The sequence below is a fragment of the Ceratina calcarata genome, unplaced genomic scaffold, assembly GCF_001652005.2.
Source record: "Ceratina calcarata isolate Rehan_Ccalc_2016 unplaced genomic scaffold, ASM165200v1 scaffold227.2, whole genome shotgun sequence".
NCBI lineage: Eukaryota > Metazoa > Arthropoda > Insecta > Hymenoptera > Apidae > Ceratina > Ceratina calcarata.
In genome coordinates this window covers 110,693-125,100 of record NW_017144533.1, presented here as the reverse complement: position 1 = coordinate 125,100, position 14,408 = coordinate 110,693, and the positions used below count along the sequence as shown (strand labels likewise).

The 14,408-nt window shown below is 37.5% G+C and overlaps 1 long non-coding RNA gene across 3 annotated transcripts in view; it reads right to left on the bottom strand.

Annotated features, from left to right (window-relative positions):
• Window positions 1-14,408, bottom strand: part of LOC113464018 (uncharacterized) — a 73,105-nt gene that overhangs the window by 25,150 nt on the left and 33,547 nt on the right. For 2 of the 3 annotated variants that reach the window (XR_003388847.1, XR_003388848.1), the window contains exon 3: window positions 5,562-5,621. The exons of the other annotated variant lie outside the window; for it this stretch is intronic. This is a non-coding gene — a long non-coding RNA (uncharacterized LOC113464018). The remainder of the gene's footprint in view (window positions 1-5,561; window positions 5,622-14,408) is intronic. 3 annotated transcript variants of the gene reach the window in all.

Below are 14,408 nucleotides of genomic sequence, written 5' to 3'. Positions count from 1 at the left end.
AAAAACCCATGAATTGATTTAAAATTTTACAGGTAGCTTTTTAATAGTAACATGAATCTATAATAATAAATTCAACGTTTAAGTATATAGCCTATACATCCTTAATAATAACAAGTGAAGTACAATAATTTCATTTGTCAATTTTACTTAAAATTGCTCATAATTTAAGATCGAGTAGTCAATAATAACTGTAAGTATGTGACTGTAAACTTGAAATAAATAAAAAGCAAAGTTAAGTGACCGTACAACGATGTGCACGGCGAAGCTTTAATCGAATAGTTGTTTGACATTCGCGTTGCGGCCGACTTCCGTTTGATTATTGCGACATTTGCCCCCGGATTCTTCGAGCGAAAGAATTTGATGGATGAATCGGGTCGAACGTGTCGATCGATCGATTCTCCCGTGACGTTTCACTGAATGGCGGTTTTTTGTGCCGCTGTCTCTCTCTCTCTAGGAATGCCGGTGGCAAAGATTTATGTAAGATGAAGCCGGCTCGGTGAAGGAACGGTCAGCCCCTGACGCATCGTTCGAGTTTTCTAATCGTGACGTTAACGCGTTCGGAAAACAGTCTCAAGAATCCGCGACAGGGCACATAGGAACGTCAACGAGTTAGACAACTTATTATAGATCTAATTGTATTATATCGTTTGAGATAAGCTGGATGTAAACCAGAAAACCAAAATGGAATATTTAAATATTCGAATGCCTGTTAAATTAGCAATTCAAGGCACATAACTGAAGATTTGAAAATATTAATGTCTGATTTTAAAATTATGTCAATCATATGTTGACTGCGGATTTTTATACAGACCTTCCATTTTTATAATTCCACGATATGAGATTTCCGTCAATTGTTTCACGTGGTTGGAAATTATATACATATGTGCAATACGTTTTTATATGCGAATTGTCTATTACAATTGCATATAAAACCGTAGCCGTCACGTGCAAAATAATTTCAAAATCACATCAATCATGTATAAAATAATTTCAAGATCGTCAAATGAAAATTGCGGATATAGAGCATTATGTAATTATTCAATTCAGTATTATGTTAATTCACTCATGTTTTCAAGTTTCTTTTAATTGTTCGAGAGAATGTACTAAAAAGGCCACGTACAATTTTCTATTTACTCACGAATTTTATCGGTCCGTCTGTACATTCTCTTTTGAGCATGACCGATAACGTCATCCTGTCTAAAAGCATCGTTTAGAGTTAGTACCTGTGTAAAGTCTGCCACCTTCGCCTGCTAAGCAAGTGCTAAAATAATCTCGTTCTTCTTAAACGCTTTTATTCACGACTCTCTAAAAAGTCTATCAGCAGTCAAAAATTGAAATAGTATACTAAACAAGAAAATATAGAAACGTACAAACGCTATTAATCCAGCTGGTATTAATAAAAGTATAAAAATATCTTCTGTATTTCTCGCAATTGTTATTAATGAATAAAATTTTGAATTTTATCTTTGATATATTCCTTTCCTTCAATTGCTAGGAGTGTACATCAAACTAGTATATATTTCAAGATACATATAACCATTACGTAGTAAACAAGACTTCTTAAGGAAATAAACGTTTTATTTCACCCTTCTTTTCACTGAGAATACATGTAACCCCTTAAGGCCGATCGGAAAAGTGAAATGAGTGATTTGTATTTCACTAGTACAAATAAAAACTGGAATGCGACTGGAAATTCTTGGCCGATAGCGGCTGTAAATTAACGAGCAGAGGTTCGTTCGTCAAGGAAAGAAATGGAGGGAGCCATCCGCGAGGAAAAAGTTGGAGCGCTAGGAAGAAAAATCGTCCGGTTATCGGAGTTTCGATAAATTCGCGAACACCACGGTTAACGTTAATAGCTTGCGAGATAACGCTCGGATCAAGATTAGAAATTTACGACGAGCAACGAGGCCTAACCCCCTTTTGGTGGTATTAACGCTGGTCGAGGCCTATAGATGCCAAGTTTTTCAACGTGTTGCAACTCCGCGGCAAGTTCAGATTTTAATTAGAAAGTTAAACCTGCTCGTAGCTGGTCAAAGGGATCGGAGGCGGGTGTTTTCGACTCCCGCTCGCTATTTACAAGCTTTCAAGTCCTGGCACAGCCCTCGGTTAAATTTATTACGCGGCTGTTTGATCACCGAGTAAGGGAAATTGCTGCGGATAACCATAAATTGTCACGCGAGAGCTACCGTCTTCCAGTTTTACCTCAACCAACAATTCCTTTAACGAATTCCTGCTGACACGTACTGATTCGTCAAAATAACGTTCACACAAAATCTACTAAACTGAGCTATTCTTCTTTTTTAAATCAATCACTATCTGTTTACATTAGGTTGAGAAATTTTATAAGTTATCAATTCAAGTATCAAGTTTATGTCGATTATTTTCTCTATTATGGAAGAAAACACTGTACGCAAGTTACGTAAATTAACAGAATACTTGTTAATGTTTTCCATTTTATACTATTGTGGAAAATATACATTATGTATTTATTGTAAAAATTGTAACACCGTTGAGGGCGTTGGAACGAATGGGAAGTCCCCCATGACATCATGGGGCCCTCTCCTCGCGAGAGGAAAGGTTTTGCCGGTTTGATCAGCAGTTGAAATTGAGAGTTCTTAGTGGCACGTGTAAGAATAAAGATATTTTTTCCAATAGACCGAATTTTGCCTTCATATTATACTCTCCTATTGAAAACAACTCTGTTAGTTTTCTTTATATATACATTTTTCTATTTCGCCTTGTATTTGGTACATGTGGATGTTTTCACGTGAACTAAAGGAATAGTTTATATTGTATTAACTAAAGGAATAGTAGAAAAGTTTGTATTGTATATTTTACAATAAATCTGTATACAATGAATAAAGAATTAAATGTCTTTCCTTGACCAAGAAACATTGATACTAAAAGTTCATGAAACTTCGTTTAATATTAATATTAACATGAAAACTTGATAATAGAGCTGTTTTCAAACATAATATAATTAAGCAGAAGCAACATGCAAATTCACATGTTTACAATATTGTAATAACTTAATGTTCCATCTCCGGATCTCAGAACTGCACGAAAGTTTCTTACTCGGGCTATACATATACTGTATACTATAATATAGTTAGACCACAAAATCATAGTGGGCTCTCGGATTATAGTGTTACCAAGTGAAAATTGAATGAATATACGTTGTGTATTAGTCAATCCGTCCTAGTTTCCACATACACCGCGGCATAAGAATTACGTCTCGTTACCGCGGAGCTACAAGTTTAATTGTAAGAGCTAGGGAGGTAAAAATAGATCTCGCGATGAAGACATATAAATCATCCGGGGTTCCTGATGAATTTCTCTCTGCCGACACTTTGACACTGTCAGTCACCGCTTATTAGTTTAACGGGGTGCCGCGCGTTGCTCATCGCTAATTTAACTTAACGAGCCTTTCGTTCCGTTACCAGACATTTTCGTAGGAATACCCGCGGCTAATAAGCTCGTGCTTCAATTATCGTATCGTACGCCTGTATCGCGTACTCATTTCCGACAATTTGTTCGTTTGCGAGTACAACCGCCGCGATTAATCGCGATCCTCTCCTGTTTTTATCGAAATTTCTTGTAATTATATACCTCGCCCGATTTTTACATTTTTTTCATGCCCCGTGCGAAGCCATTTTTCAAACCAATTTGTATCCATTTCACTCTCGTGATATTTTACAAGTTTCATGTTTCATGTTCAAATTAGTACCAATTGCTCTGTATCGTGAAACAAATATATTTTGTAATACAAAACTACAGGTTAATAATTTCTCTTTAAATATGGTTTTATTAGATAATAAATAAATATTAGGCAACAGTTTAGTTGTACGCAGTTTGAGTTGGTCTTCAAAATGAATATTAGATATCTGAGTCCTTAAATGAATTTTAACCAGTTAAGTGTGTTTGACGACTATATCCGTCATGGAAGAATGGCAGAATTTTGTGTTATGACGGCTATATCCGTGAATAAATTCATTCATTTTCTAAAATAAAGTCGTCTTTTTGACCCAATATTTCAACAGCGCCACTTACTCTGTGTTTGACGACTATATTCGTCATCGCTTGATCATCGCGACATACACTGGGGCGCACTTTGCAAAATGATCGACACAGTTAACTGGTTAATTTACACAACACATGTGATTGATTAGCAACAGTAAGTACTTACAAAGTAAGACAGCATTCAACGAGTGTGTTGACTAAAAAAATGCAAAATGTAAAAACAGCATTTTGGCATATTTCGATGGGATCTTTTTTGTATTAAACAAATTCTTTATGATAGTATTTTTTTCCCAATTCAATTAACACAATGTGTAATATCAATAATTAAATAAGTAACAATAGATAGATGTTGTATAAAGATAAATATGGTCGTACAGAAAACATTAGAAGGTCGCAGGTCCATCTCTGATCTACAGCTGCTAAAAATGTTGGGTCCTACGGAATTTTTTAAAAAGTCGGGAATATAGACAAAAATCGTAGTGTGAATGTTCCATAACTGAGCTATTCTCCCTATCTCGTGTCGGCATTGTCAGTAATTCATAGTAACCAGCTGGCAGTGTAGCTATTAAGCTGAAGACTTGGATCATATTTCGTAGCAGTGCTGCTTCTACCGTTTCCAAAGAATCAAACCCATTAAAAACTTAAGCCAAAATAATTTCTTCCTACCCTTAAAGACACACATAATAATTGCTAACCATGCTACTGTATTTGTGCGTTCTTAAAAGATTCTTCGCCGAATGTAAAAACCTTCTCTATTAAATGACTGCCATACCTGTTTGAAATACAATCATTAATTGTAGAGTAGATGTAGACTGTAATACACCTCAATTTAGGTTTTATAAACGTAATAAAAACGAAGGAAGATTGATGTATTTTGCATAATCATATCCCTTATCTTAAAATTCATAAAATTCTTCTAATAGATTGAAGTGTAAAATCATTCACGTGTTGGATTACAGGGAACGGCTTCACCGTTACTCAAGCCCGCCGATGATTACACTTCGGGCGACGCCAGGTTATTTACATAATCGTTCATCGGGTTTGTTCGGAAAATTTTTAAGGCCAAAGTTCTACGAGCGGTTCGCGGTTACGTAACGGCTAATATTTGGTTAGTTTATTATCCACAAACGAACGTTCCTCGCCGGCGAGCACGTCGCTTCGTTAAACGTCGAACGAGGTTGACGCCGGAGTGTGCCGTACTCGAAGCTCTGCTACGTATTAATCCGACGAACTGGCAGACATTTGTTACGCTCGTAGATGATAAATCTCGTTAGTTTTAAGCGCGCGCGAATTGATGAGACTAGCTGTATTCCAATCATGGAACAACAGCCTAGTTTGTCTAGCGAGTGCATGAAACTTACAACCATATGAGTACAGTGTTCCTTCCGTAAATGTGAAACAGACCTACGGGTTAAGCGTGTGAAGATATACGTGAACACGAGGAAAAATAGGCAAATTTTTCTGCCTAACTAAACTGACTCGTATGACGTGTGAAGAGTACGAAAAATGATATAAACTGTACGAGAAAAAAATTGGTTTACCTGAATGCGTAAGAATAACGTTAGACTCGGATTGCTAGTTTCGTTCATTTCAACTCTTACCTATAACAGAAAAGAAAAGGGTTAATTTTATCATTTATAGCCTGTAACTTACATGTATTAGTATTTATATGTATATAAATGTAATGTACATTAAAGAGCTTTCTAACTGGCTCGCTCATCAATGTTCAATAAAAATTATTGTACGGATTTATTTGAAATCTTGAGGGTAGTTATTAAGGGACGATTTTCCGAAATTTTATCAATGAGTGAAATGTGTTTTTTATTTGCTAATATCATTCAAACTCGATAACATATTGAACTGTTTGTGGTAGCAAAATGCCACTTTAATAAAAACTAACTTTCGAATTTTTTGAAATTCGATCTCTGAGGGTGAAAATGGTGTAAAATGTATTTTATTTGTATTGCAATCATTCTTTATGATATCAAATTCATTTTTGTGCAAAAATTTCATCTCATAAAAGTGCTACAAACACTATTTCTCAATTTTTCGAAACTCCACTCTTAAAATGGTGAGAGCGAGTAAATTGTATTTTTAAGAATATCGTTATTTCTTCTATACAATACGAGATATCGACTTGGTTCTTGTTTATAAAAGTTTCTTATATAAATGTCTAAAAATCAATTTTTGAATTTTTCGAAATTACACTCTTATGGAAGTGAAATAAATAATATATTTTAATAACAATATTATAAAAAAATTTCATATTGAAGCTGTAATAATATTAAAAAAATAGATAATCAATGTTTACGAATTTCCGTATTTTTTTTATATCGCAAGCATAGTTTTATGTAGTTTGCATCAGAGTCAGTTGCAACCATGCGAGTAATTATCTATTCTTATATTTAGACAAACCAAAAATCCCATAAATTCGATACAGCTTATAATTAAGAATTTCTACAATTTAATTGATCAAGTAATTGTATAAAACGATTTTTAATCACTTTGAACCACGCAATATGCGAGTGATCATACATTATACATTTCGATAAATCAGACACATAACGAGGATTAAAATGGATGATGCCTGTAATTAAAAATGTTCACAATTTAATTTACCAAGTAATTTTATTAATTTTTGATTAATTATCGGAATATGCGGGAATGCGAAAGGGAACTCGATTAGTTCCGGGAACGAGCGAGTAGGCGTAATAACATCTACGTCGGCGGGAGGAAGAGAGGGTTTAAATTCAATCGAGGCCGTAATAAAGCGATATGTAAATCCGCGTTTGAATTCGACATTGTTCCGCACTTCCTCCCTCGGTTGTCGCGCGACCTGTCCCTAAAGAGGTTTAATTGGAAGCCTGTCGCTTCGAATTACTGTCACTAGAGACGCTCCAGTTCTTCCTTTCGACGATCGCCGCGAGTAGGGTGGGCCCGACGTCGCGGCGCATTATTTTAAGGGCGGAAACTAGGTTTATGGGTCGCAGTTTTCTCGCCGGGACGTCGTTTACCTTCGCGTCGAAAGCCCTTGTTTCGAATTCCGTTTGCCCGCGTCCGCCCGCCTTCCTTCGTTATTTTCCTCGTTTTTTCCCTTGGCCTTGGAAGCCTCTACGTGCCTGTCGCCCGCGCGCCCGGAAAAACCGCTTTAATTTGACGCCGGCACCCACAAAATCGTTCTTCCTTTCTCCGTCCTGTCGGTCCGACTCGGGGGATGCCTGCCACTGTTCACAACGCTTGCTTCTTTTGTGTACATTTCGAGGATAATTGAGGTTGCCCGGTTAAACAATGGCAATTGTTTAACATCTCCGTTTTTTGAAAGAAAAATATATTCAGCTGGATACCTTCTTCCAGAATATACATTCCTTGAAACTACAGAAATGTGTGCAGCAGTATGACGAACCGAGGAGTGGGGAAACGCAAATGAATTTCGCTGAAATTTGTCCTGAACCCTTGTAATTTGATATTCATGAAAACGTTGGAAAATGGGTAACGGGGAGCCTCGACTGTCTCGCGTTGCTTCGTATTTCAACGTTGCGGCGCTACATATTTTCATAGTTGTTCTCATTAATTATTCCGGTAACTGTTCGCCGCGAAATAATTCGTACGCGCCGCGAAACAGAAGCAGTCGGCATTAACAGTTACGGTGTAAATAAACCGCGAGGCGAACCACTGCCAGAATTTTTTTCGTTCTAATCTAACACAACGCAATTGTAACAAGTATTCACGAAAATTCACCTTCCTGCTAGCGAATGAAATTGCTGTTGATAAAGCGAACATGTATCGAATGTTTACAGAATCCCATTATTGATTTGAATTAATTCTCAAGTGATAACAAAATCTTTTTTATTATTGAAATGTAAATTGTGCACCGCTGACACCGAACGAATAAGTAAATATAATCATTTGAATAGAAGATGTAGATATTATACAGGATGAGTCTGAGGAAAGTCTCTTGCATAACTTCTACATTTTTTGAGATAGGAATAAATGTCTCAGACAAAAGTTGATTGGCTTCGAGGGACACATTACGTGGCGTATATAACTATTCTTCAGGTCGAGGTGTTTAGAAGATTTCAAGGTCAACTTTGTTTTTTCAAATGGAGTGGGATATTTTTTATACATCAGCCGATGCAACTAGAAATTCTTTATAGAAAATGTACTGATATGTCGAAAAGCTAGTTCAGGAGATATTTCAATGTAAATAATTTTAAAATTCGTATTGACATTAAAGTTTATTTACAGGAATGGTTCAACATAACAATCATTTGCATTCAGCATAAATTATTATTAGTTTTATTAGCACTGAGGCTTGCCTTATTAAGAAAGTAACAGGGAAGGTAGAATATCTGAAAAAAGAGCAGGTGATAGTCAGAGGTTAACTGCGAGGTCCAGGTGCGGAAATTTTGAGGAAGGAAATCAATACTGGCATGGTAAGTTTGCTAAAGTAATATTGCTATACGTTAAAATGCAAAGATTTATTCTGTTATATAGAGAGATGCACGTGCGAGTGTGTTAGGGAAGATATTGTAAACTGAATTCATTTCTGAGTTTGAATGCTGAAATAAATATCTATCTTGAGTGCTATTATACCTTAAATTTCAATGAAGTTTGCAATCATCGACAAATAGCCGTTAACCTGTTCATTCACGAATTCCTTTACGAAAGGAATGTACTCGATCTCACTTTCGAAATCAACTGTGCGCGATCACGTTCACGATGGTTGGAGGAAAAAATGTTAACTACCAGTTCCTGGAAAAGTGAGGAAACGCGGAATGGTTGCCGCGAACGTGTTATTAACGATTAATTAACATTGCTTGCAATAGCTCGCGTTAACCTACGCTGCCTTTCATAACCATAAAACTCAGTACCTATGTAATTAAATTCCATAATTCATAAACCATTTTCCTGAATAATAATTGCCTAATATATAGTCGGTTATAGGAGATCTACCTCGTTTCTTCTCTTTTTATTATACAACTCCTTTTATTAGGAAAATTCCTGTATGATTGAATTTAGTTTCCATAAAACAAATTCAGATTAATTTTTTCCACAATTCACAAATAAATTTTTCTAAATTATAATTGCCTAGTATATTGTTGATTATGAGATGTACCTAGTTTCATCTTTTCTCTTTTTCATTACGCAAATTCCTGTATGATTGAATTTAGTTTCCATAAAACAAATTCAGATTAATTTTCTCCATAATTCACAAACAAATTTTTCTGAATAACAATTGCGTAGTACATTGTTAATTATGAGATGTATCTGGTTTCGTCTCTTCTCTTCTTAAATTACGCAAATTCCTGTACGATTGAATTAACTTTTCATAAAAAATTTAGATTAATATTCTCCATAATTCACAAACAAATTTTTCTGAATAATAATTGCCATATATGCATAGTCGACCTCGCTTCTCCTCTCGTCTTCTTATTATACAACATCTTTTATTACACAAATTCCTACGTGATTGAATTAATTTTCAGTTTGTCATTCGTTGATTTCTCTGTAAAGGTTTGCATGTTCTGAATTACGTTTGGCTGAAAACTCGCCAGATATACTTGAGTATAAAATACATTGTACACGTATTTTATTTAAACCTTTCAACACGTATAATTGCATTTAGTCGTAGGAGAATTTATCGACGTTCCGTTAGGTGAAGTTAGGGTACGAAGCAACGTGCTCGAACACATTCCCTCGCCCTCGTTCAATTAAAACGATCCTCGCCAAGCGAAACTTGGATCGTTTCTCAATTCTGGCCTCTCTTAATCCAAAGGCAATGCGATAAATTTTCAACGCGGACCGTTCTCGTTCCGCGTGTTTGTCGCCTCTCTCCACCGTCGAAAAATTATTAGGACGAGTATACTAATTCGATTATAAGATCACGTTTCTACAAATTAAAATGATGATTCTTCTAATCGTGATTAGGGGTAGAATATTCGTTGGTAAAAGCAAGTTTCTGAATGCTGATAGATTCATCATATCACTATAATTTTTCGTATTATCTTTTATTATAAATATACATTCTGTATTTTAATATAATCTGGTGTTGAGTAAATAAATAAATCTAACACCATTAGAATTCTGTTGTACCTCAAAGTACAGAGTTTGCAATCTTCGATAAACAATGTTAAAGTACTGTTGATGTAACTAACGTGCATAATTGATTCATTAGAAGTTCTTTATCAACCCAAATTAGGTATAATTTCCCAGGAGAGGCAGGTCATTCTTGATAAAAGCAGTTGTAGAGCAAAAAAAGCCACGACTCACGAAAATCTCGCCCCAAATCGTCTGCGTATCATGCGACACGATCGTCCCTCGCGTAATCCGAGCATTTTGTATGTCTGGAAGGAAAAAATGCGGCGCGCAGCTGTCTCCGTGTTTTTCTCGTCGTACCACATCGAAACGGCGACGCGAGTAGAAGACGTTTTTATCGGATAGCCGTATTTTTATTCCGGAACGTTGAGCCCGACGCTGATTTTCGTGAACGAAGACGACCGTCGTTGACGCATCTCGCGTGCGTATTCGTTGAAACGTTAAAGGAGACGATTCCCTTGGGTGGGCTTTCTTACTCGGCGCCGTTAATCACGTCTTTGTACTACTTTCACAGCGACCCTCCCTTCTAAACTGATACCGAAAACGAAATTTTTGTAACTTCGTGATGTTACTTTCTATTATCTTATCAGAAATCAATAGACTTAATTTAAGGTTGCATGAGTCGTAAGATCTCTGCCAAATTATAAAACGTATAATAAAAAGCCGTGTCCAATATTTGAAGCAACGAACTTTTAGAAAAAGTGATAATTACAGACGAGTAAGATTTATAAAATTGTTCAACCTGTATTTCTCGGTCATAAGGAATTTTCAAAACATAATTTTTAATATTCATTTGGCATAGTGTTTTATTAATGTAATATCTAGTAACTGTTAAAATTGCAATGCTTGTCATTATTTTTATGTAAGGGTTCATACGACTTTAATATTTTCAGAATGATTGATGTTATCTTTCTTTGCTTTTGTTACCTAACTCGATTCCTTTTCTTACAGGATAATATGATACAAAAAGTAGAATGAAAAAGATTCATCTTTGAAAGTCAATGCAAAGCGAAGGACAGGCGATTTGAAGTCGAAACGCGATTGCGAGCGACTGTCAGTTATCAATTTTCCTCGGCTGGCCCGTGATTCACACTTCTCTATCTCTTTCGCGCCTTTCCTTTTCGCTGTTTGATTAGGTTCGATAAGGCTCACACTCGGACCCGGCCGAAGGGTTTATCTCCGGTTGAATTAGAGATAAACTCTCGAGGCTCTCCTTTCGTAGGTGGAACGTCTCAAGTGGAAGTTTGTCAAGCCGATAGCAACCAGGTGGAAACGGTACTCGTCGCGATAAAGGGTTGTACGAGTACCGTATTACCTATACAAAGACCCCAGTCGATTCTTCGGTTTTGCCGTGTGGCACGCCTCGACCGCCCACCATTTCTACTGATTTACCGTCCGATCAATCGATAAAATTAATCATAATTGCGCTTGGCACACGGAATGCCAGTTACGCGCCCTATATTTCAGTCGATTACGTAATATGTATGTACATGTAAAGATAATAATGGAACTTCAAATTAATTACTACGTAACAGATTTTTTATCAGAATATTAGGAAACGAATCAGAATGCTCTTACATTTATATGGATTGTAACTTTTCCTAGAAAAAATTATGTTATGTTATGAAATAAATATTAAAAGAAGAATTAGGTTGTATAATATGCATATAATAAAAAGCAAACAATCGAATAAACCTCTTTTAGTGAACTAGACATTAAACTATCATTCAGGATTGTGAATTATTCAAAATCTTTTCGCACATGCAATAAGACGTATAATGAAATTGTACCCTTGTTTCTATTTTTCAAGTGCTTTCATGCAATTACTCACAGACGTATTGATCAAAAACTTCTGCCAGATGTTGTTTGCCTTCCAGGTTTAACGATTGACAGAATAATTTAGGTGCTAATTGACGGAACATTGTATCAATTATGAGGCAATGTATGAAACATTATATCATTTATTGTATCAATTATTATATCAGATATTGTATTAAGATTCGACGATACTCTTAACAATCGGGTGAGTGGTTTCAGGAGGAGGGTAGTAGGCTCGGGTTCGATTTCGAGGCCGGCCAATTAATTTCGCGCGGGGCTTATCGAGATTCCTCGCCGATGGCCCGGAGCGAGGTATCGCATCGCGTTTATTCCTGGCGGTGGCGGCGAACACGAAACCCCGGGGAAAATAGAAGTAGTGGAGGAGATCGCGAGGAAGCGGCAACCAAGGAAGAGAGCAGGCACGGGGCCTACTCGGCGCGCTGTAAGTCCGAACACAGCCGCGGATCCCGGGGTCAATGCTCGGGACGAGGTGCATTGCCTCGGGGCCGAGAGAGAGACGTAGTCAAAGGTTCTCCTCCGTGGAGTGGAGCCGGTGCAGCGAGCGAGAGGAACGAGGGAACGATAGGCAAAGGCAAAAACGAAGAGAGCGAACCAGAAGGGCGCGCAGGATGAGGAGAGATAAACAAGAAGAAGAAGAATGACGGAGAGCGGTCGGAGGAGAAACCAGCCTGACTCTTCGAGCGGCGCAGCGGCAGGTGCAACGGGCTAACCGCGAAGGGATGCAACGTTACGAGGATGTGGATTCCCATAATTGCGACTGGATCGTCGGCTTACGGCTGGATTTCGATCCTCCTTCTCCGTAGGAAGAATATGGATCTCCTTCGAAAGCCGAAGATTGCCTACTCTCGCGCGATTCAAACTTCTACAGTGATTGCTATTTATATTTGTACCCACGGTTTCAATCAACCACCAGGCTATTGTAGTTAAGTTTTCGAGAATCGAACTTCCCGTCGGTTTTATTCAACGTATTGTGGTAGAAGTTTCTCGGTGAATGGAGAACAATCCCTTATATGCAATTCTTGAAGGAACTTTATGCTGGTAGTTGAATCTTGCTCGATCTTTTGTCACTGAGAACTCCAAGATTCCTTTGACCTTTAAATCTACGTTCCAACTGTCCTAATCGAGTGTTAATTCCATTGTAAGTTAACGGTGAATTAACGTTCTGTTCAACAGAATATGTTCTAAGTGTACACTCATCACCTCTTTTGAGGCTCATTCACTCGTTCACCGCGCTCTATGTTTTGGTTGGTCCTTTGGAGGCGAACGTCAATTTGTATTCACCGAGCGCATTTTGTAACGGAACCTGATGAGAATGCAACCTAGCTTGAAACACCCGGAAGGGGCCACACGAGATTGAAACTCACCTTACTTACAAACGTTTTACGAACCGAGTGACTAACCTACGGTGAAAGTGAACCGGCCGTATCCCAGTTACGGTGACACCTCCTCCTACGCTTGTTACGAGCGAAAGGATTTGCCCATCGATTTTCATTAAATCGACCTCAAATATTTTACCTATTTTCCACATTTTTTCACTTATTTATATTAACCCTTTGAACCATACCAAGACTCTGGCGTCCCACCTGTCTTAATTACTTTGGCCACTAAAGCCTGAACACTTTTCTTTTTTTTTTTAATTTTGTCTCGTCAATACTTCTGCTAGTACTAAGATGAACATTATTTTCATGAACTATTTATAACACTGTTTATATTATTAATTAATGAACAAAAAGAAATGCCTTCTTTACAGTAAAAATGCGTGACTCAAAGGGTTACAAATGATATTTTCTCTTATTAACAAAAGATTGATTTGCTAATCGATTCTGATTGAATTAACCTGACCCAAGAAATGAACTTGTATAAAATGCTACACGCAATTATCTCGTATATTTTCAATAAGAGTTTGATACGTCGTAAACCGTGCTCGTAAATCCGGGCACGGGGATAATGTTATCGCCGCGCAAAATAATTTCCCGGGAATTACGAATTTATCAGCGTTAACGGCGCCCGGGCGGGGCCGTAATTGAAAGATAAACGACGCTCACGAATATCGCGGTACGACGGACGCATTTCGGCCGACAAATCTTGGAATTAAGTCTCGTTGGCAGCGTCGTCGTCGCGGTGGCGATAACGATAATTCGAGCGCGACGATTGCCACCCACAAAGAGGGGAGTCTACGTACGCGTCAACGATCGTCCGAATTAAAAAAGATCATCTCTGGATGGGCATAAATCAGCATTACATAAATTAACTGCCGCGCGCTGCGCATACTTTCTCTTCTCGCATGGCGGCGACACCCACACTGCGAAACCGGCCTCTCGATGTATCGATAGATCTGCCAAGTCATCGCTCTTCAAATCGTCTGTCTCGTATCTCGAATCTGTGGCTTGGCACAAAAAGTGTCGAGGTCATATTATAAAAAGAATATGTTTAACATTAGATTGCCGGAGCGA